Source organism: Aquila chrysaetos, chromosome 17, assembly GCF_900496995.4.
Source record: "Aquila chrysaetos chrysaetos chromosome 17, bAquChr1.4, whole genome shotgun sequence".
NCBI classification, from domain to species: domain Eukaryota; kingdom Metazoa; phylum Chordata; class Aves; order Accipitriformes; family Accipitridae; genus Aquila; species Aquila chrysaetos.
The window spans coordinates 7696784-7716370 of record NC_044020.1 but is presented as its reverse complement, the minus strand read 5'-3'; the positions used below and the strand labels follow the sequence as shown (position 1 = coordinate 7716370).

The window sequence follows — 19587 nt, the reverse complement described above, 5'->3', positions numbered from 1 at the left end:
GAATCAGGCCCTGAATCTTTCGCATTAAGCAAAGCAAAATATTTTTGTAAACACCAGGGGAAGATTTCCCAGTGAAATACACACAGATGTTTTCTTTTTAAATGTAAATCAGTGCAGGAATGGACAGTTTAATTAAAAGCAAAATTATTAGGTAAGTGCTGAGGGAATCTACTTTATTTGCTGGGTACACTCACATATTTTTACTGGTGAGTCAATTGCAATTTTTAATTTCTTTCCTCCTAATACAATCAGCTTGGAGACTAGCCGCTGTGATGTGGAATATTTGGGGGAGGATTTTTCCATGGACAGTAGGAACATCTGCTCTGTGTGCAAGCTGCGGGTGCCCAGGCAGCCTGCTATGGTATGTCCATTCCCAGCCTTACATCTCTGCTAATTGTTAGCAAACACTCGGTATAGGCTGCCTCCGTGGCATCACCTGGAGAAAATCCTGTCCCTTGTGACTGGGATTTTGGGTCGCTGCTAGCGACTGAAATGCTTGGGCTTACTGCTGGCTGGGATGCTAAGGGAAAGGGGCTACAGTGGTAAATAACTTTACACCCTGCTACTGCTCTGCTGCTAGACGCGGCTCCCTTCAGCACCACCCGTCCCTCCACACACGACCCTTTTCGCAGGCAGATGTTTTGCAGAACATCTGCCCCTTCCCTCCAGCCTGCGCCTCCCTCTTCAGCATGGCAAACGGTACAGACTGACTCCTAAGCGCAACAGAAAACAGTCAGCCTACTGGACTGGGACCATAACTGCTTATTTTTTAAAGTTCTGAGTAAAGGCCTTTATCTCTGAACACATATGGAAAATAAGCTGCATACTTGAGTGGGGTTGGGGACCGACGGCTCTGTCATAGCTAAAGTTCAAAATGAGACCACAATAACCTACAGCAAAATTATCCCGCACACCTGCTAGTGGGATTCTATAAGAACACAAATATTTTTACTCAGTCTAAACATCAGTGGCATCCTCAGTGCAGCTCGTGTGATGCAAATGCCTTTTCCAGGGGGTAACAATTGGATTTACAGTGCAGACATACAGAAGGATGAGACTTAATTCCCACTGTGAAACCAGGTGACGCTGATATAACTTCAGTGGCTTCAATAGATGTACCCCGATATAGACAGGAGCGTGGCAATGAGAAACAGAACAGATGTTGGTAAAATGCTTTAGGTACCACGGATGAAGAAAGGTGCAATGAAAGCGCACGGTCTGATTAGTGCCCCGGGGAAGGCAGAGATCTGGGTCACCTCATCCATGCCTACCACTACACCTGATCACATTTCTGAACCTTGCTTCCCCATCAGGAGTATCGCTGAAATAAATGCCCTAAAAATTATGTGGCCTCTCCGTTTGAGGGGTTAAACACAATTTCCCATCATCGGGCTTTTGCAGTTGGCTCAGGTATTGTTGTCAGGGTCTTGGATCCTTTTCTTCTTATTATTAAAAAAGAAACTTTGAAATATAAAAAAAAAAGTGCTTATCAGATAATGAAATTCTAGCTGTGGTCAAGTCTTTCAAACAACTAGGGCCATGATTTAATTGGAAGTAATTATAGTCTTTTCTGAAGTATAATTTTTAGGGTATTTTTTCCCCTGACATTTGCAGTGTGGAAATTAAAAATAAAACGATGTCAGAATCACGAGATTTCAATCTGTCTTCAAACAATAATGTGGGCTAGTGTCAGAGGTTTGTCCTTGGCTGGAAGGAGCAAAAATTCACTGAAGAAGATCCTCCTGGTGAAAATCGCCAACAGCACCTTGTCGTGCATTTTCTGTGCTCAGAAATTCCTGGGAGACTCCTGCTTCCCAGAGCTCGCTAGAAACCCTCCTACCTCCGCTGCAGTGGGAAAGGGCACATCAGTACCTAGCTCCTGAGAGCACCGCATTTGTGATGCAGGCTTTGTTAATTATTCCACCAGTAAGGCTGTATTAAGAGACACGCTCAGAGCAAGGAAAAAAACCTACCCATTCTACACAACAAAGATTAAATATAGTCCCTATATCCTGCTGAAAACAACCTCAGTGTAACAAAGTTATTTCCATATTCCTCCCCCCCAATATTTTCCCAATTTTTAAAGAAGAAATTTTTCAAATGATCCTCTTCTAAATATTGCCCTGAGTTCACTTTGTAATTCCTCAGCTTCCTTTGGTGAAACCACCAGTGAGTCCCCTAAACTCCAGCTCGCATACTCTGTCTTACCTAAAGTGCCATTCCCAAGGGAGGGCCAGTCTCCGCCAGCAGAAACTCAATCTTTTTGGTGGCCAGAGGCATCAGCAGGGCCCCGTGGGCAGACGCTCAGCTGCTACCAGCCAGCACAGCTCTACTGGTACCAGTGATGCTATGATGGTACACGGACAGATATGCATGTCTAAATACAGCCACTTGGAAGGACAATTTGGCCCAGCCTTTTAAATCAGCTGACCCAGACTCTGAATCATTGCTGCAGGGATGCATACGCACACATGAAGAATCATCTTGCCCTCCAAACCCTGTGCTTCTGGATCTGAAATTTTAGATTTAATGCCCATTTTAAATCCATTCCTGAACACCAATCAAACGGAAAGGAGGAAACTATTTCAGATTAAAAGGGCAACATATATGAAGAAAAAAAGTCACATACGAGGCAGGCTGTGATTACAGCACTGTATAAAGTGCTGTAGAGGATTGTGTGAGGGATGCTCTGTTCTGCAAAGCGTGTTGTCTTTTTGATGAGGCATTAGGTGACGTCCCCGATCATTATAGACTCTATGGAGTTATTCACCGGCTGAGTTACGTGCCAAATTCCCACTGGGCAATGCCTGCCTGGCCCACTCACGTACCCCACCTTGCCGCTCAGCTTTATTTATCCCATTCTCCGCTCTCCATCTTAAAAAGACCCATTGCACAGTCTCACCAGCACAGAACAGCTATGTTTGATCTCAGACTTGCCTTCAGCAGCAAGAGAAGGGACTTCCCTCTACCCTTCAGCCTCTGAAACAGCCTTTTCAAAGAAAGGTATCAGGAGAGTAATGTTAATTATTTTATTATACTGGAAGTTATGATAAGGTAACAAAACCTCATACAGACTGAGGTAAAGTATTGGTCAGGCTTTGTAAGACAAACTCAGTGACTTTAAAGTAATAAAACTTTCTGTGGCGCTTTGCCGAAGCTGATCTTCCATACTTCAGGGATAAGTACAGATGTGCTGACAGGAACCTCGTGGCTTCCAACCCATGTGCTGTGGAGAGCCTCATGGGATTTTCTGGAAAGCAACTGCTTTTCCTAAGTTAAACATTTTTTATCCCCCCTCCCCAAATGGCCAGAAGACTAGCAGTGTTTCAAAGACAAGCATGCGTGTTTAATTTCATGACTTTCATGCCGTCAACAGAAAATACTTGAAATTGCAGGCAAAGTTTCCAAGAAAGCAGAGATGGAGATTTCTTTCCTTAGATTAAATTTCCCAGTACCTTCCGGCAGTCCTTCTCCTGCCTTTGCACCGCTCCCTCGCTCAGCTGGGAGCCTGGAGATCTGAGCCCATGACTCGACCGCTGATCTGCTCGGGGGCTTTGTGCATGTAGGTGCTGTGGGCCGAGGAGCGTGTTTGGTACGTGCAGTGCCTGCCATGACACAGCCTTGAGCTTGGCGGAAGCCTCTTGGCCAGAGATGGGAAACCCTTGTAACGTTTACACTGATTTGACTATTTAATGGAGGTCATCTCCTTTTTCCATCCCAGATCTCTGTAAGACCCAAACCTGGCCATGCTGTCCATCGCTATTAATGCTGTACCAATATTAATAGCTAAGCTATTGGCGATGGGTTCACACAACAGCGTTGTGCCTTGCTGGTTAGCCACAGCCTGTGACTATGGCTTTAAAAATTGTGCTGATGAGGTCTTGTCTTGAGACCCTGCCGCCCACCCACTTCCATGCTGTGAGAGTCGAATAAATATTTACTACTTCTCCAAATAACACCCAGCCACACTCATCCTTACCACTGCAGAGTAGTTCATCTAATTGAAATAAGAATATAAGTAAACTGTTTGTCAAGGCAGTTTATTAGGAAAAGCATTGCTGTGTCAGGAGCTCCCTCACTGTGAGAGATGCTGTGTTGTCACACTTAATATTTAATGCCATTTTAATAATATTTCCCAGTTAGGGGTGCAGGCTGGTGCTACAGACTAAAGGCCAAGCCTGCCAAAGTGGGGAGGAAGGAAAGCTCAGGGACTGAGGTCAGCTCAACTCCATTGACTCACCCACCTGGAGGCTGGGCAAAGAGCAATCCTGCTCTTCTTCCAAGGGACTCAGCCGCTCCCAGGTCCTCCTCTCGGCAACTTTATCTCAGATTTGTGGATATCGCCTATCCTCACTCAGGAGGACGCTTCAAAAGTTTGGGGCCACATCCTGAGATGGTGGAGATGAGAAACTCACACTTTTCTTTTGGCAAAGCCATTTCTCATCGTGGTGCCGCTCCAGTTGGGCTCATTAATCAGATGAACCATAAACTACTGCAGCTGCATCTACGGCATTCTTGCCTCTCTTTGGCAACTCTTGTTTTGGAAGCCTCTAAACCTGCAGGTTAAAGTCAGAGATGTTTTAGCTCAAGGAGTGGGGAGCTGCAGCTCAAGTATCAAAGGTCCCCGCTAGCAAAGCGTCCGCCGATGCTGCCTCCGCGTCACCCTCCAGCCCTCCCAGTCCTGCCTTGGCCGCAGAGCCGCTGCTCAGGCGGTGCCCCCGTCCCCGTGCGTCCCCCAGGACTTCTCCTGGCAGTGATGCCCAGCCCAGGCTCCTCCTCGTTGTGAAAGGCTCCCGGCTGAAGGACCGGGGAGTCAGAGCCTTTTGAAGCTGCTGCATAATAAGCTGTATTTTTTTTCCAAACATCACTAGAGAGTTCAATAATAATTACATGAACTTTATAATCAGGCAAACCAGTGTAGGCATCCACCTGGCCTACACGTAGCATTTGTGAGTAATTTTACATAAAGGGCAGGTACTTTTGAACTTAGTGCACAGGACTTGTGCACAAATAGCTATAGGAGGAGGGCCCAATTATAAATAAACCATCCTTAGTTGTCACTTTGCTGTCTCTGACTTCCCACGCATTCAAATGGTGAGACTGATTCATTTAATCTTACTCTAAAGCAGCAAGCCACAGAGGCAGTTTCCTGACAGTTGCTTAAAAAAGTGTAGCTGAGCTCTCTGAAATTGTCTTCCCTTGTATTATATTTAGACATTGTGATTAGAGTATCTGCCACGATATGCTTTTACTTTAAGGCAGAAGTTCAAGCCGCTCTCTGAAAGCAAACAGCGATGCTCCTAGGAAGCGAAGGGGCACGAGCGCCGGGGTTTGGCATTTAGGAGCAGAGATCTTCAGCGCCGCTTGCGCTGCCGGCTCCCCCGGCGCAGCCAGCCTTATGAAACCTGAGTTTTCAAATAAGTGCAACATTATTTACCATAATGAGACTACTGGGAAGGGTGGAGGCAGCGAAAGACTTAGCGGCTGTTTCCATGTGTTTTAGCAATGTCAGCTGAGCAATTCTTACGGTCTTCCCTTCTCCCCTCCTTCCCTCTTCCCCCCTCAAAGCTGGCTTTTCTTGGCAAAGGCTTGGATGCGAAATCTGGACACTCCTGTCATGTGAACAAGGCTTATATATGTTTGTGTCACTGCAAAGCAGATTATAATGACTACACTTCATGCATTTTACTCTAATTAAGTCGGTGGAGGTTTCAACACAGATACAAACTCGATGTGCAGCTCTGCCCTCGACAATTGCATACCAAAGGGAATACCTGAAAGCTCTTGTTTTGCTAAATATGCTATTTAATATTTTGTAATGCTCAGGTAAATACAGTCAGTGAATGCGGAGTTTTCCGCATTTCTATATTATTACAGAGGAGGTTATTAGAGTCACGCTGAAGGAGGATTCCTCGTTACGTGACTTGCTTTGCCAGAGCACTTGTCAGACACTGAACTGCAGGTTCCAGTCCTGCTGACCACCGGCTGTGACGAGAAGATCCCCAAACTCCAGCAGACTCTCAGCCACTGGTCTGGCTGCAGGAGCTCTACAGCAGGGTAGCAAACGTGTCAAAAATCTGGCAGGCAGGACAAGGCGAAAGACCCTTTGGGCTCTAAGGTACATGGAGAGATGGAGAGGGCTCTGCGTACAGGGGGAATGGTAGCGAGCAGATGCTGTACCTCGGACACCTTTTGTTAACCTGGAATAAATACTGCTGTGGAATTTAACACACTGAATTGAAAGGTGAGTTTCTCCCATGTGCCAAATGCTGGGTTTTTAGGTCTTCCTCCTCTAGCTGCTCTACAGAGCTCTGTAAATCTGTTATTGCTTCCAGATACCCTTGCAGAAACTTGTGCTTTTAGTTTAGTATGTAGAAAACTTGAGGTCCTACATCCAGATCTTAATGTTGGTCCAAATGTGATTGGATTATCATTCTTTTAAGATCTACTGTATTCCTTTTCTCTCAGATAAAAATGGCATGCTAGAAACTTTCCACCATCCCCATGTCTCTAGAGAGAGTCTTGGAGACTTGAAGGTGACTTTTCTGTGAAATGGTCTCAATATAATTCCAAAAATACTTCATAATTTGGAGCCTGCTCCTCAACCTCCAGCAGAGATCAAAGGGATCCCAGAAAAAAATTAAGCACCATGCATTCCTAGGAGCTGAGCCTTTGGCTGTAATGAATCAATCAACTACCCTTTTATCAGCTAGATATAAATTGACTTGGGGCACTTTGGAGCCTAAGGCTAGTATAAGGCTGCTGGTTTAGGCTTTATTTCCATTAAAAAGTTTGACTCAAGAGGAAGACCTTTATTTTCAAATAGTGTTTTTTTCCATCTTCTTGTTATTTTCACCTTCAAGCTTGCTCGGCCAGTTGGGTATGAAAAGCTTGTTCTTGCTTCCTAGTGGCAAGATTATCTGTTGATGGTATTTATGGGGTGGTAATTACTATCTGTTATTGGTATTTATGAGGTTCCAATTGCTACAGTACCTAGGCACCACGTACAATATTGAGATAAGCGTAAACATTAGTGAACGTGGACTCTGCTCTTCCCATCCTAACGCTTGGCCCCTTTGACTTGACTACTTTTCTTTGTCCTCTCCCTCCCACTCCTTTTCATATTTGCGAGGCATCTGAGAAAAGGTGAGTTTCGTACTCCGCTATGAAACAACCCTGGCTTGTGAGCTCACCCGGGGGGTACCCGGTGCCTGTGGCTCCATCTCGGAGCACATCGTGTTCTGGTCCTCACGCTGGCGGGCAACCCAAGGCACCGGCGCTGTGACCGGCGGCACCGGGAGCAGAGCTCTGCTTTGCCTGTAGCCTGCGTGCCGGCTGCTGCTGAATTGTTTTCCGTAGGATGTTTTCCAAAACCCATCAAACTGCGGCAAGGTGGAGAGCCGAAAACAAACCAGGTGCTGCTTCCCAGCCTGTGCGCGGTCACAGAAGGGTCCCGGTCAGAAAGCATGAAAGCTTTGAATTCTTTGGACCAGGAGCTGCCTAGAAGTGAGCAGAGAGCCGCTGGAGCCTGGCTGGCATTAATGTGAAGAATTTTGTCTAGCTGCCGGTACTAAAGAGCCAGTTTGCTGCTCAAACTAGAGCCCTTAACCAACTTGATTGATAGCTGTGGCCAGAGACTGAGTCTCAGCCTGATTCTGAGAAAAACACATGCCTGGGACTCCCTTTCTACCACTACAGAGAAATTAAAATGCTCCCACAAGAAAGTGGAGTTGAGATGAAAAAAATGCAGGTCACAGTAGCAGCTAGTTCTTAAGTGGGACAGGCATAAACTTCTTTAATGTGGATACAGAAGAGGACATATGTTGTTTCTATTATTAACTGATTATTGGAGAGTAGAGGGAAATTTGCTCACAACCTCAAGAAAGAAGTGTTCAAAACACACTTTTAAAACATCTGAAATTTAAAAAAAAAAAATTAGGAAGGAAATTGAAATGAAGTATCTGTGAAGATTTTTTTCCCTGCTTTTTGATCAGCTCTGTTGGCTCTAATTGCTGTCCAAGGAGAAAGCTGGAAATGACTTCGAAATGCAGAAGAAAGGGATTGCACCCTTGGTAAGCCCTGCCTGTGGGATAGCAACCCCGGGACACACTGAAAATGCGTAAAGAAGGAAGGTGCCACAAACCAAGATTTATCTCCTGCTTACCCTTACAGCTATTTCCTTACCCTCAAATTTTCTGGAACAAAAAGCTGTAAAGATCAGTAATTATGCTAAGACTTTTCCTTTATGTATCACCGCTCACTCAAGACTTTCATCCCATTACACAAATAGCAGTGACGTGCTTGGCAGGAGCCCTTTGAAGCAGGTAGTGCCATCGCTGCCAGCTTGGTTTCCCCAGCAGAAGAGCGGCGGCAGAGGGAGGCGAAGGGACGGAGCCTGCGACGAGGATGCCCTCATCTTCCTCGCCCTCCTGAGTCACTCATGCCCGTCCTGCTTTCCCCCCGTGCGGGTTTTTGGCCTCGCAGCCGATCTGAAGGCAGGCTCCGTTGGGATGAGCGTGCGTTGCCCGATGCTGTGGTGCACCAGGCAGGCAGCGAGTGGGCAGCCAGCGCCCAGCACCCAGGGCCAAGCGAGCCAGCGATCCTACGCTGCTCCATGACGCCAGTAGGTTTGCAGAGAGCAAACAGGGCTGGAGTCAGGTTACAGGCAGCAGCTTCCCAGGGAAAATACGTGCCCGCGTAAATAAAAAGGGAAATAATTATAAATGACTAATTAACTGAGCAGGAGGAAAAACGGAAAGCAGAAGCAGGACTGAAAGACAGAAGGGGAAAAAAAAAACGCCTGAGTTTTTTTTGTAGATGCAGAGGTTTGCATTTTGCGGCTCTCTTTTCTTTAGAGAAATAAAGGAAGAAATTTAAATATGTATTTAGGAAAGAAAAAAAATCAAATGGGAAATGCGAAAAGAACCACAAACTTTTGTGAGGAAGCCACTGAAGAGACAGAGCTATAAATGCACATATACAAATATCAACCTTTGTTCCTTCAACAACAAAACCCCAAACAATTCATTTAGTACAGAGTGAAAGTAAACTTTTGGGAAAGCACCTGAGGACAGTGCTGGGAATTGCTTACCCTGTTATTTTTGCTCCAGTCATTGGACAGTATAAGTGAGGTAGTTATTAGAAGTGTTATTTATTCCAAGAAACTTTGCATTCCTTTCTTCTCACCACTACCTTGCTTATAGTATTTACTGAAACGTGCTCAAAGCCCTGAGCTGCACTACCACCAGTCTCCCAGCACCGTCCACTCAGCTTGCCAACAGAAGGATAAAAGACCCCTATCCAGTGAGATACCCTTCTTCCCCATAGAATCATAGAATAATTTGGGTTGGAAGGGACCTTTAAAGGTCATCTAGTCCACCCCCCCTGCAGTGAGCAGGGACATCTTCAACTAGATCAGGTTGCTCAAAGCCCTGTCCAACCTGACCTGGAATGTTTCCAGGGATGGGGCATCTATCACTTCTCTGGGCAACCTGTTCCAGTGTTTCACCACCCTCATTGAAAAAAATTTCTTCTATGTATCTAGTCTGAATTTACCCTCCTTTAGCTTAAAACCATTACCTCTTGTCCTATCACAACAGGCTCTACTAAAAAGTTTGTCCCCATCTTTCTTATAAGCCCCCTTTAGGCACTGGAAGGCTTCTATAAAGTCTCCCCGGAGCCTTCTCCTCTCGAGGCTGAACAACCCCAACTCTCTCAGCCTGTCTTCATAGGAGAGGTGCTCCAGCCCTCTGATCATCTTGGTGGCCCTCCTCTGGACTCGCTCCAACAGTTCCATGTCCTTCTCATGTTGGGGACGCCAGAGCTGAACACAGTACTGCAGGTGGGGTCTCACGAGAGGGGAGCAGAGGGGGAGAATCCCCTCCCTCGACCTGCTGGCCACGCTTCTTGTGATGCAGCCTGGGATATGGTTGGCTTTCTGGGCTGTGAGCACACATTGCTGTCTCTTCATTCTTCTTATTAAGGAAAAACTGGAAAAAAGGATAGGCCTTATTGCACATCCTGAAAGCCAACAGCTGCCAATGACAAATCTCCCTTGGACTCAGATATAGAGGATGGTTCCTAGTCCCTTCCTAGAAGGACGTATTACCCTGTTAAATAGCAAAGGTGGTGGTGGGTGAAACTGGGGCAAGGCGGTAAGGAGAAAATGGCTTGTCAGGGAAGCAGAATCTCACTTACAGAGCTCCTGAACTGAAAACCCAGCTTTAACTTCTTCCAAAAGGCTAGATGGAAAACAAGTCTAAATAAGATTTCTTTGCTCAACATCACAAGGTACCTTCTCTACTCTGCTCTCTCATGTTTCTGGATGAAAGAAAATTCAGCAGGCAATTTACCACCAAATTAAAGTCACTGCTATCAAAATCATTCTGGATCCAAAAGAGCCGAATAAATTTAATCTTACTTGTAGAAATGTATTTTGGGCAATGATAAAGAGCCTGGACCAGCTGCTTCTTGCTTAGCTCTTATGTAGGCAACACCTGCATGGATTTCAGTCGCGGACTGGCTGAGTGAGGGCTGGCCAGGGGAATTGCAGCGCTATGAGCTGAGCTGGGGATGGAGGGACTGGTGCTTGGACCACACTACATTCCTCAGCCTGGGACGCTCCAGAGCCTCCGGAGACATGACAGCCAGGCACGTGCTGCCTTTTTTCCAGCCCAGTAAGGAGATAATGGGAGTGCCACTGTAGGGAGAAGATTCAGGCATTGTGATTTAAAAAAAAAGGAAATAAAGCGAAAATCCCTCTATGATTTTGGGGCTCTTTGAGCACGCTGGGTGGTGGGGCTGGAAGTACGGGAACACAGCACACAGACAGACTTTATTAGTTTAATAAACTAAAACGACTAGCATATTTTGACACTCCATCACTGTAACTAGCCTTTAGTGAGACGGGGTCTTTGGTCAGTGCTATTTCTAAGGAGGATTTCTGTGTCCTTATGCTTGCCCTGCCTACCAGGCACGTGGGGCCTGTGCTGTTTAACTCTCCTTCCCCTCGTTTATATTCCCCATTCCCACACAACCCATAGGCAGTGTTGTACAGCATTACTCCCCTCCCCCAAACTTTCCCTCTTTCAATTGGTGTCACCACAAAGGAATAGATTATTACTGACACTGATCCCAATTTAATCCTTCCAATAATCTGATTTTTCCAAGCCTATTTATATCCTTGAAATGACAGTGGGGTTTAAAGTGATACACATACCGGAGCCTAAGCACTGGTACTATCCACACCAGCCTATTCCAGTTTTGAACCTCCAGAAAAAAGCATAACCCCAAAGATTATGTGATAAATCCCTTTGCAAGTGTTGGTGGTGCTAGACTGGTCCTTTGTCTCTCTTTTTGATGAGCAATACTTTTCATGTTACAGGTTTACTCTGCATTACACTGGTAACAAGCTGAGGTCCCAAAATAAGTTTTAAAGCTCATATAAATGTAGAATTTCTTTTCCCTTTGTGGATTTTTAATAACCTTCTGGTGTCTGGAAATGATCAAGAAGTAAAGCTTTCATAGCAATGTAAGAAGTATAAACCCATTCTAGTTTGTTATTTCATCCAGCAACTTGAGAACTTTTTTTATTTTCCTGGGCTTTGAGGTGATCAGCCAATGTTTTCTCCCATCCCCAATCTCCTTAAGAAGCTTATTAATGTTTTACATTCAAAATAAAGACAAACCAATCTGAAAACAAAGCTATCCTTAGGGCTGCATATTCTAAATGTGCTTGCTGGACTATTTCCACTATTTGTAACCAATTCATTTTAATATTGCTCCTGCTTCTTGCTAGATCTGCAGAACTTCAGTTCACACGTAGCCAAGGAGTAGTTCAACCAGCAGTCAGCAGGTTTTTGTTCTTCTTTTCCCCTCACTTTTTTATAATTCAATGCAGTGACTTGTTTATATAACCAAATCCTTTTGTTTCTCCAAAAAGGACTTGGATATTCCACTGAGTGACAACACCCGTGGTAGGTGATGGTCTGGTTTTTCCAAAGCAAAGACCTCAGTTTTCAGCAGAATTTACATTCCAGTAATAAATATTTAAAGGAATTATAACGGAACTGAAGCAAAGAATGTCCCTCTGAAACACACACACATGCGCACGCACACGTGTGCACACACACGCACGCACACACACTCTCACAGTCAATTAGTCTGGGGTCGCTCTGATTCAGATGGTGCCTCTGTTCAAACCCTGAAATATTTTGCTTTTTCCATTAGAAAACTTGGCCACTTTGGATTTTTAATACCCCATAAAAAGCTTATAAAATGCTATTTCTTACTGTCTATGTAGCAGATCACTCAAACATCTATGTCAAAGGCATTTTCTGCAGCAGGATCTCTTTCTGCCCCTAAAAAAGTGTAAGACAGAATACAGATCATGCTGATTTCTTGCTGTCCTTTCTCAGGTATGAGCTTTAGGATTTTCGATCATCTATTTTTATTACAACAGGCTAAAATAAATGACACCAGTATGGCAGTTTTGGAACATACTGGGGCTACACAACTACCTTTTGGCTTCAAATGTGTAGAATATTATTAAGCAAATGAGATACTGACGTACTTTTCCATTTACAAAGCTTGTGTTTGCCCCAGTGGGCCTAACACCAGGTGATGTCTTAATTCATGATGATGAAGATCATATATATGACATAAACAAAAGAGCTGCTTTTTAAAAATAATAAAAAAAAAATATTCCCACTCGTTTGAGGAAGAAGAATGAACTGATTCCAAAAAGCAGAATAATGAAAACCAGAAGGCAATAGAGGGAAGAATGCAGCATAAATATTGGAGTTACCTGCAAATGTCTCCTTCTGCAAACAAGACAGTATTTATTCTGTACAGTTTCTTGTATCCTGCACAGCACTTCACATTACTCATAGGATAACCTGTCCGTCTTTACGTTTGCATTGAACCATGCCCACATGAGCAGCTCTGCATCTGTATTATCCACTGGCTGAGTATAATGCCCACTGAGTGCTGCCCACCGAGGAGGTATCAGAGCCTGCTGTCCCTTCTCGTGCCCTGGACCGCCTTATTTCATGAGCAGCTTTGCCCTGAGGAGGCCTGCTACCTGCGGAGCAGTTACCTGTGCAGAACTGACCCACCGAGACAGCACAGCGTGCTGGGGTCTGCCACGTCCCTCTTCAAATGGGCAGATAAAAACGCAGTGGTCAGGACTCTCCTCACTTTCACCTGCTCTGTTATCCGCATCCGCAGCGGTCGCGTCATGGGACCAACACTCTGATGTGTGCTTACCAAGGGAAAATGGTTATCTCTGACTTTCAAAGCTTGACACATATGGGATGGGTGGGAGCTGCAGAAGGACCTGTGTCTCACAATCTCACCAAAAAAGCAAGTGAAAGGGATGAAGAAATGGGTGTTGGGGGGAATCAGTCTTGGAGAGGGGCCCTAAGGCAAGAGGGGTGGGAGGGAGAAGGCTACATGTTATTTTTCCATTCATTCCTGTGTCCAGGGCTAAGCAAGAGAAGAGTACTTCACCTCCGTTTACACCTCCACCTCTGATTTTTCACCTTGGCAATCTGGTCATTCTTAGCTCGGTAGGTTTAATTTGCTGACCTGACATGAACATACCCACCTTTCATGTTGATCCTGGCTTAAACTCAGCAGAAACAGAAATAAGAGTGGAAAATAACCTAGCTGCCCACTACAGCCAATGACAGTGAACCAGTTTAGGAGAAATGGAAGGTGAGCACAGGTATGTGGATTTCACACTCACCAACCCTCCTCGACGTGTTCAGCTTTGTGCAGGCACCAGCACAAGGAGGCAGCCCTGGGAAAGGTTTACCCTCATCTCTAGAGAGCTTTGGGATGGATCCTCCAGCCAGTGGAGGAAAGCAGAAAGACCTCCTGCAAGAAAGGTGAGACCCCTCCAGGGCAGGGGCAGGGCAGGAGAAGCTTCTCCTGGGAGAGGGGCAGGTATGGCTGGAGGCAGGAGAGCCTCCTGCTCCTACAGCTGCTCTTCCCATGCCAGCCCTGCTCCATCTGCTGGCAAGAACAATGCCCGCCGGGATCCAGCTCCTCCTGCGGTTTCCCCAGCCCGGATTTCCTCCATGGCTTCATTTCATCTGCCGCAAGGGCCAAGGGTGGGAAGAGCAGAGCCTTCCCCAAGCAGAGGAGGGAGAACAACCCTTTCTCTTGGGTCACAGGGCGAGGAACTGCCCTCCCGTGAGCTTCTCTCTACTTTTGCTTCTAACAGGTCACCAAGGTTACAAAGGAGCAAATGAAGTATTGTGCACCCTTCGTATTCACCATCTGATCCACCGGTGGGGAACCTGATTTTGCTGCTCACTTGTGGTCAGCCAAGCCCCAGTGAAAATGCCCTGCAAATCCCCCGAGGCTGCTTGGCAGAGCGGGATACTGCTGGGGACAGGGTGAGACGGCAGCATCAGCTCCTGTCTCAGCAAGTGCCCAGGAAACCAGGGCGTAACTGTGAAAGGTATTCAGGGGAAACAGGAGCGCTTTGGCTCTCCGGTTTGCTGCTCAGCACTTTGCAAGGTTATTGTTTTGGCTTTACCTCCATTTTTTCCCTTGCCTACTAGGTGTTTAAGAGAATGTGCTGAGGAAAGCTCTGGGCTTTTCAAAGTATGGAAGCAACACAGAAAGCTTTTGCCATGTATGAAGCTGAATGGCATTGCAAACTTGACTCACTCTTCTCTTTGCAAGGAGGTGCAGGCTGGTTTAAGAAAGCTGCCCTGTGAAAGGCGGGGGGATTTTTTTAGCTCAGGCACCATTGGCATTAAATGTTTTTTCCTCTTGTCCTGCCTTCTGCTGTTGGGAAATCATCTGCACCCGGATTTTGCTTCTCTTTTCCGTATGGGAAAAGAATCATGTTCATCCTCCTGTGGTCCTTACAGATGGCATCTCTTTCAGCTCCGCGTTAGAGGCGGTCAGGTGAATGGGGTGGGCTGACGTTCCCCGCGTCAGCCGGCCCCTTGGGGAGGGAAGAAGGGCAGCCAGTGTCAGACCGATGTTTACAGAAAGTTTAGTCTCCAGTGGATTTCCCTACTCCAATGGAACAATAGGAGGGTCTGGTGCTGTATTATCCATGCTTCCTCTTTATTCTGATTTTATCTGTGAATTCTTGCAAATATAGATGACTGAGACCATTATTGTTCTGGGAAATAGGAAGATGAAAACATTAGACAGACCTTAGCAATTTCAATGGACTTATTCATGGTGTATTTAGTTATGCAAGTCTTTGCAGAGTCAGGAACTAACAAAATACCTGTTGGAATAGGTAATAATCCTATGTGTTCACAAAAGCAGTTCTCTTACGGCTCATTTTTAATAAGAGATACTGCCTCAGTCAACCTAATGCTACAGAGTTCAGAACAAAGAAAGAAAACAAACATAGCTCCACTCCTAATGCCATGAGATCTTGGGAAGCAATCCATTCCAGCTCTTCTATGTGTCTGCTTTAATACAGGCATTCTCGATGTAAATTGCATGCTGGTGATTAATAGATCTTCTATCAATTGAACTTGAACTGAAGTCAAAAGAACATACTCTTTCTTTCTTCTTTTTTCTTTTTTTTTTTTCCTTTTCTAAACCTGCATTAAAAAAGATTATTCAGAGATCTTGGAAGGAAAAGTGCTAGGTCAAAATTCCCATTTTTCTAGCAAGTCTATGAAAACTTACTTTTAAAAGTTGCATACTGTAGAATCTCAATTATCCTGGAAGGCTTAGCCGGGTTATGGCTTAAGTATGCTATTCATGCGCTGCCAGCTTGTTCTAGAAGTACAAGATGAGCTGTAGTGCCTTGCAAAGCAGCTAAACCCTTCCCTGGGCCAGATGGAGTCCAGCAGCACTTCGATGGTTTGACTCGAGCGAAGGAGTCCTGCAGCCGCCTGCCGGTCCCGCGCAGGGCTCCGGCTCAGCCACGGAGCAGCGTGGGTCCTCCGCAGTTCTGGCAGAACTCTGTGTCTGCCTCTGCATCACGTCCCAAGCTCTGGGAAGTCTTCTTCATTTAGGAACATTGCCATATGACTGCACAGAGACAGCTGTGGCGTGGTGCTGTGTAGAAGCTAAGAAGTCTTCATGGGCACCACCTGTCTGTGCACTAAAACCTCTTGCCTCAGTCATGTATTATTATTTTGCATTATCTAGGACCTTTCCTTCTCCTCCTCTTCACCTCAGGTAAAGGGGAGCTGTTTGTATATCCATGGGCTTAATACCTACTGGTCTTGGAAGAACTTCTCTGGCTCGTTGTACATTAACGTTGTTCACATTTTTGATGCATATGCAATTAATAAAATTTGGGCAAAACTTTAAAGCTTTGATTATACTCTGGACAGATTATGAATTTTATGTTCTCTATGAAGTATCGTTAAAACTTGCTACCCACGCGGACTAATTACTAAAAGGAGATTTTACTCTGAGAGGAGAGCTTTCTCTCCTCTGCACAGCCTTCCTCTCGGTGTTAGAAAAACAAACATTCCCAGTTAGGCAAACAGGGCCATGCTCCCAAAGTTTTTTTTGTGGGTCTTGTGGCATTTAGTGTTCCTATTGATCTCCCAAATTCAGGACAGGAGCAATTGTGTGAGAAACTTCACCTCTAGTTTTCAAAAGAAATGCCTAGCTTTTGGGAAGAGATGCCTACATAAAGCCTCAAACGCAAGGTCAAAACAGAACACGGAGTTGAGGCTCACCTTGCACAAGTCCCACAATTCAGGCGAAGGTAGCTTGTGAACTGAAAGCCCAAATGGTGCAAGCTAATTCAGAATAAAGCAGTATTAACGTGAAATACATGTCCAGCACAGGGGAGGGGAGTTAACGCAAGTGAAGCTACTCTGCAGCAACTCCCAATGTGGATAAGCCCTTAATTACTTCTAAAATCTCACCATTACTAAGCCATGCTTATAATTTCTAGAGGCCTCGAGTTTCTGGAGCAACTGGAGTATGAGATTCAATTGCATTCACTTCAGTGGAGGATACAGTTAAGTATGGGCACGTTTGTAGGCTTGAGGCTAGTCATTAACTAATTAGTGTATGGGAACATTTGAGTTTTTCCCATCTGATTTTGCAAAGTTATTTGGCAATACTTGCTTATGAGCCCTTTTTCACTTTTTTCCCTTTCTTGCCAGAAAACCAAACCCCCACCAAAATCAGACAGCGCATTGCAAGTACGCTGACTTCCCGTTTTCCTCTTACTGCAGATAAAAATATTTGCTGAGCTTTGCTTTTTTTATACAGACATACAAATATATATATAGGTTTTTTAAAAAAAAAAAAAATTTAATAGGTTTCAGAGTGTGTGTTTCCTTTGCAGCCAAGCAAAGCCTTCCTTCCCAGCAAGGGCATGACAGCGGGAGCGGCGGGGGCGGGCCGGGTGTGTGCGCGCTGCCCCGGCGGAACTACAACCCCCAGAGTGCGTGGCGAGGGGCAGCCGGGGGGAGGCAGGGCAGGGAGGCGCGGTGCCTTCTGGGAGTTGTAGTCCCGCGGCCTCTGCCTGGCTGCGGGGCCGAGGGCAGCTTTCCAAGCACCTGTCTGTTCCGTGGGAGGCAGCGATGACTCCGCTCTCCACCGCTCCCCTCGGGTGTTGCAGGGCAGCTGCACCAGGGACGGGTGGAGGAGGCATGGCAGAGATTTAAAGGTAAGGATCTCCTAGTATTTGCCGTGGAGTTGGCGGAGGAGGGGGGCTGTCAATCCTGTCGCCCCTCCTGGTCCTCCTCGCCCCGTGCTTTTGGCTGGGAGGTTTTTGCCACGTCGTTCCCGTGGCACATCGTTGGGTAAGTCATCTGGATTTGGGTTGGCTTGCGGAAACGTCTGCAGCGTTAGCACGTGGGACTGGCCATGTAGGGATGTCATTCTCCCTTGCAGCTGTGGTTAGAAGTGTGGCTGTTGGCTCCTTTATGTAAAGGTTAGCAGGAATAAATAATCATTCAATCTTAGAAGAAGGTGGGGGAGGGAATCCCACTTCTTACAGGGACTGGAAATCTTTCTTGAGTGAGTAAGGGTCTTATAACATCCAGCTTCTTGCTAAAATTAAGCTTGCTTTTTAAATTCTTTTTTTGTTTTTCCTTTTAAGTTGGCTTTCTAGGTCTTAGTAGAGAGAAATAGCCAAATATAAATTTTGCATAAGTGGCTGCAACAGCCTTTGCCTGCATACGTTTCCTTGTTCCAGTGTTTCTGCTGTTTGTTGAACTGGAGGCAACCGAAAGTCTCAGGCTGTGCAGATCACTACAGTGAAAATCCTTGGAAATGCTTCAGTTTCATCCTGCTGCTTAATAAAACAGAGCAGCAGTCAGGATAGCACAGGGAAGAGAAACAGCTTTGTGTGCTTCATGGGTCAGGTAAAACACTCTTGAACATTTTGGCTGTGATCCTCTGACAAGTAGATGCCTGGGAAACTATTCCAGCCTTGCTGAGCGTAAATTTGCCAGAGAGTTTTGGGGAATACTTTGCACGAGGATGCTCTGCAGGCCTTCCAGGGCTGAAGGTACATCAGCTGGTGATCCCCAATGCATAGGGACTGGGTTCAGTGACACAGCTACAAATAGTTTACTAATTATGCTGAAGGCTGAGGATTTGCTGTATCCAATATTTATGGCCAGTGACACTGGTTCTCAGCTACTGCTTCTGGGGTGGGACAGCAAGCAGTGGGCATGCTGAAGACTGTGGGAGCAGAGTGGAAGTTTTTAGCTAAGGCTACTGAAGCAAGACCCTATTTAAATGAAAAAGGTGGAAGCAAAGACAGGAGTCAGTCCTAGTAGAGGTCTCACCCAAGAGAATATGTGAAAGGCAGTTGTCAGTTCTGCTGGGAATTGCGTTGCCCTTTTAATGGTAATAAAGTAGCTTTGCTCTTAATCTCCGCAGATGCTGCCAAATGCAGAACAGGTCTGGACAACGTGGCAATTCCCTTCCTGCTCGGAGACTTGGCACTTCTGGGTCAACATGGAGGTATGGCTTTTGGGCGTGTTGGGTTTGTGCACTGTGGGCACCAGGGTTGCTGTCATATGGGAAGGCGGAAAGCAGAAAGCTAATGAGCGGGTGTCCTTCACGAATCAAGCACGCAGTAATGCTAAACACAGTGCCCTCGAATGGCTACCCAAAAGGAGGGGATATACATCTAAAATGAGGGTGCTATAGCTAATGTTACAAGGTGTTGGTAAGAAGCGCTAAACTTTCTGCCAACTAATCCATTACCTTAAAACCCCCAGCAGCTGTAATGGGGAGGGCTCGTGGGCTGCTTTTCACGTGAAGTTTTTCATACACCTCATAGACTCTGGTGTATCTGATGTTCTCGCTGTTTACAGTATTAGTGACACTGCTAATATGTATGTAATAGAAAATAATTTATGGGAGCATCTGAATCTGAAAGCATTCCCTTCACATTCAAGAAATTTTCCCAAATGTGAGCAGCACTAATATAAAAAACAGGGACCATATCTGCATGCAGCCTTGCTGAGTTTCGGATATTTCCCTGTATGCTGACACCACGTACGCCAGCTTAACCCAGGCAATGAGAGCCATTGCGGAACTGGCAGCTCCATCTCCAGAGCAGGAGCATGGCCAGGGATGCCACCAAAACCCTGGAGCAGGGCAGGTGCCCGAGGA

At 45.8% G+C, this 19587-nt stretch overlaps 1 protein-coding gene across 2 annotated transcripts in view; it reads left to right on the top strand.

Annotated features, from left to right (window-relative positions):
- Nucleotides 1-17514: 17514 nt before the first annotated feature.
- The window catches only part of TBXAS1 (thromboxane A synthase 1), a 246881-nt gene continuing 244808 nt past the window's right edge, over nt 17515-19587 (top strand). For both annotated transcript variants that reach the window (XM_030041204.2, XM_030041203.2), the window contains exons 1-2: nt 17515-17623; nt 18847-18930. The gene's annotated coding sequence lies outside the window, so the exon portion shown is untranslated. The remainder of the gene's footprint in view (nt 17624-18846; nt 18931-19587) is intronic.